The sequence below is a fragment of the Hyalella azteca genome, unplaced genomic scaffold (genome assembly GCF_000764305.2).
Source record: "Hyalella azteca isolate HAZT.00-mixed unplaced genomic scaffold, Hazt_2.0.2 contig17361, whole genome shotgun sequence".
Taxonomy (NCBI): Eukaryota; Metazoa; Arthropoda; class Malacostraca; order Amphipoda; family Hyalellidae; genus Hyalella; species Hyalella azteca.
Window position 1 is genome coordinate 112611 of NW_025947148.1, and position 4567 is coordinate 117177.

The window sequence follows — 4567 nt, forward strand, 5'->3', positions numbered from 1 at the left end:
TTCCATTAAGTATTTCATTGATCTAACATCTATACAATTTTCTATGATGTAACAGAAAATATTCCACCAAATGAGAATGGGGAAGACGATGAGGACTGGAAGCAGTATGCAATGCACTCCCCTCCACGCACTCGGTAAAACAATTAACTTCAACTGTCTCTGTGTTGGAGTGTTGTTTTTATTAAGACACTTGCTGGTTTTGCTAAGCCATTGACATCATATTCTGCTCTCCAGCAAGTAATCCCAAACTTAAATTAACATCCATTGTCATGTGGAGAAATAGATCCAATTTTACTTTTTGCTGTATTTTCAATTCTTTTTATTTTGTCCTAGATTTCAAATTAAAAAAAAAAATCCTGCCAAATGTGCCATATCACATTTTCCAATGAAAGATTTCACTTTATCAAACATTATAGGTACTTTACAGATCACGAGGAGCAACTGCTGGCAATGAACTTTCATACTACCGAACTACATACAGGTGCAGTAGCCCAAAGTTTCACTGACAAAACCCCTCGAGTTTGTTCCCTAATTCATTGTTCTGGGTAAAAGTGCTGTAAAATCCATTTTTTATGAACTTTGTACCTATTAAGTATAACTTCATTAAATGGGAGCCTTATTTTAATGAAGGCAATTTAGGATACACTCTTCAATGACTAACAGCAGACCTGCACTTCAAAACAACATACCTACCATTGTTTTCTGCTTCTATATCATTCAATTGTGCACTCTGGATGCATATTGAATTCAATATATTCAATTCTAAATAAGGATGATTTACACATTTTTCTGTTCGATTGTATATCTTTATCTTCATTTAATTGCTCATTTATGTGGGTGCCCGTGCAGTGAAGTATCATTGTACTTCAATCGTAAGAAAAGTGCACTGAAATATTTTAAGGGTGTTTCACTGCATTGTTCTATTGGGATGCTCAAAACTAATACCTATTAACTTGTCATCCTTTTACAGATTTTCATTCATGAAAAAACCTGTATTGGCTCCCCTGAATTTTGACAGCGACTCTGATTGTGAAGAGGTAAAGTTAGTTTTATAGTTTAATTGTTCTTTAATCAATTTTTGTTGAAGATACTAAGCTGCATTTTATTTTTTAAATGGAATAGTACTCTTTCTGAAATTTTACCCCATGTGTTTGTTTCGAGTCCAGTAGGTTTTCAAGGGTACCTATATGAATGTAGTGCTTGTGCTTTACTTGGAGTTGATTTAGCGCGACAAAGAAGTGAAATTCACTGTTATGTTGTTCAGTTTGAGGGCTTTTCGCCTCCACGCAAGAGGAGATCAGGCCGTCAGTACACCTCATTCGACCCCAACGTGAACGTGCTTCAGCCTGAGCAAGTCACCCCTGACATGCTGGCTAAAATCTCCCATAGGTCTACGGGCAAAACCTACAGTGCCTCAGGTCTGTTCTTGTACTTGATAATTCCTATTCCATAAGTAGCCATTTTGGTATCTTATCAAAATCTTATTCTGATTCATGACATGATTTTAGAAAAATTAAACCCTAATAATGCCATACGTATTCTCGTGAACGAGATTTTAACATAACATCATTAGTAACAAAAACATGATATCATTAGCAAGGACCATGAAATTAAATCTAAATTAATTATAATTTGAAATGATAGTAATTGTCTTTCCATTGAAAATCTATTTGTGACCTCAGGCACAACTTGTCATCAGTGTCGCCAGAAAACGGACGACACGAAGACCGTGTGTCGCTCCGGACGCTGCGTGGGGGTGCGAGGAATGTTCTGTGGCACGTGTCTGAAGAACAGATATGGGGAAGAGGTCCATGATGCTCTTCTGGATGAGGTATGTTCCTATTTACGCGGAATTATTCCTCCCTCTTGTGCTAGTCTAATAATCTAGTGTACATCTTGTTATAAAATTAAACGAAAATTTATTCTGTACTTGAAAGTCTTTAATTGCTACGCTCAATTTGATATTTCATTATTTTCAAATCTATTTGTTAGATCGACATCTATGTATATAACGTCTATGTGCATTGAATTTCATTTACGTTTTTAATTAGGTGGTTTAAATTTCAACTGACATTTCTAATTATTCTTTATTGGATTAGATTTTTTAAGACGTCCATATCAGTAATCAAGGCCCCTTTCTGCTGATGGATGAAAAGCATCATCCAAAAGCCATTGACTCTACTTTACATACCTGCATGAGCTGCAATTAGCGAGAGTAATATTGACTCTAATTTTAATCTCCTCTTCAAAATATTCTTAGCGTGAATATTCACTTCTTTCAGTTGCCAAAATCGTGTTCACTCATTGTCATTCAATTGTAAAATTGTGACAGTTACTATATATGTGACAGTGATACTATATTTGTGACAATGTTACTTTATTTCTGACAGTTTTACTATATTTATGACAGTGATACTATATTTGTGACAATGTTACTCTATTTCTGACAGTTTTACTATATTTGTGACAGTTTTACTATATTTGTGACAGTGTTACTATATTTGTGACGGTGTTACTATATTGTGGCAGTGTTACTATATTTGTGACGGTGTTACTATATTGTGGCAGTGTTACTATATTTGACATGGCCCTCATGGATAAAGTCAACACTGATGAACTGTCGGACTAGCGATGATAACGTCAACGATTATCTCATGGCCCTCATGGATAAAGTCAACGCTGATGAACTGTCGGACTAGCGATGATAACGTCAACTATTATCTCATGGCCCTCATGGATAAAGTCAATGCCGAAGATCTCCTAGATCAAATTTATATGAAATATCTTTGTGAGAAAGCTTTTTTTTATTTTGTACAGCCAAAGAAAAAACAGAGCCCAATAAATCTTCATGTGTGCCTAAAATGCTCAGAAAGTGTAGTGAACTTTAACTGAATGTGTTTTATGTCAATGCAACTTCCGTATAGATGTATTGAAGTCGTTTAGGTTATTGAAATTCATTCTTTTTAAGGATACAAAATATTTGTTTCATTCGAACTTAAATACTAGTATCATTTAAACTTCATGTATGTTTAAGTGTTATGTTGATTTTTAACTTCTCTGCCCTTGACATGGATTTTAAGATTTGATTGAAGATTCTTGAGATACGTTCGATTTTAGTTTTTTCAGTGTTTAACATTTTAACTGATTTAATTTTTGATTAATATAATCTTTTGTCAAAGTTATTCCAAGAAAATACTTTTTTATAATCTAGGAATGCTTCTGACCGATATCTTTGGGTATTGTTTCCTGTCTTTCACCATTATGACGGAGTTCGTTCAAAGTTCCAACTGTTCTCACGTTTTTATTTGCGCACGATATATGTATATACTACGACGTTTTCACGCGAAGGAACTGAATGTGTTGCAGTAGTTCTGATTACTCCAAGAGACCGTACAAATGTTTATGCATTATCTACCTTTATAACTTTTTGCCATTAGTTCGTGATCGCAAACCTGTGAGCTATTTTATTAATAATGCATTTATTCTTTTATTTTTAATAAAGATTTTGTGATAATCTAATTATTTTATTGTTAAAAAAATGAAATGAGAAGCTTGATAGGTGAATAATGTATTGATTATTGAACTCATCAACCAGGCTGAATATTGCTATAGCATGAAGGTTGAAGCGCGAAATTCACTCTCCAACAGGGTCCTGCATTATAAATGTCCACTCGTTCATTTTACATGACGTTTAATTTTGGACGCCTGCGTTCCATGAGTTTTCCGCCCTATGAAGAGAGCTTGTTCTTATGACTCGTAAACTGTGAACTCGGTACTTAGCTCGTCAAGCTGAGCACATCATTAATGTGAACCCGGCGTCCAGAGTGCACGAGCAAAGGGGGCGTAATTCATGCCTCACTAATCCCGGGTGACACGATGCAGAAGGAAAGAAGTGATTTTCGTTTTAAAATCAGGCATGATTAGTGTGATAAGCGGATTTGTCACGATTTTACTTAAATAAGGAGATTATTCATACAAAGTACGAAGCTTTGTGAAGTTTATTTTTCTTTCTATATTTTCTTTGACCTCTGATCTTTCGCTCAGCAACCGATCATGCTGCCTGTTCTCTGCAACCGTTTCTGGGAGGGTATTAAAGTAAAGAGTTACTGAGTATTGACCCTTCAGGGGGGACTTCTGACGCGTGTCTGTACTCGTCAAAAGTCCTATGGTATTTCGCGCTCCTTGGAGGAAAGTTCCTGAGCGCCCCAACGCTGAGCTCGCGGTTTCTGACTGCAGGTCTCAGTTGTGGGGTTGAGTTATTATGTAGGTAGGATTCCTTACATTTCCTTTCTCTGTCTCGTGAGGGCGGCCGACGTCCCGTGCAAGCGAAATCTTGTTCGAGTGTTTTCGTTGCTGTTGCTTTTCACCTGTCCCTCCTTGTCACTTCGTCTCTTAGAGATGCTAACGCTGCTTCTTTGGAGCCAGCTTCAGCGGGCTGGACAATTGAGACCTTCCGCCTAGCTGGCGATGTTATATTTTAACCTTCGGTGCGAAATAGCTTGATCTCTGCCGCGTCTACGTCGTGGGGGTACCCCTGGCCTACGCGTTGGCCGGAAGCCCGGCATAC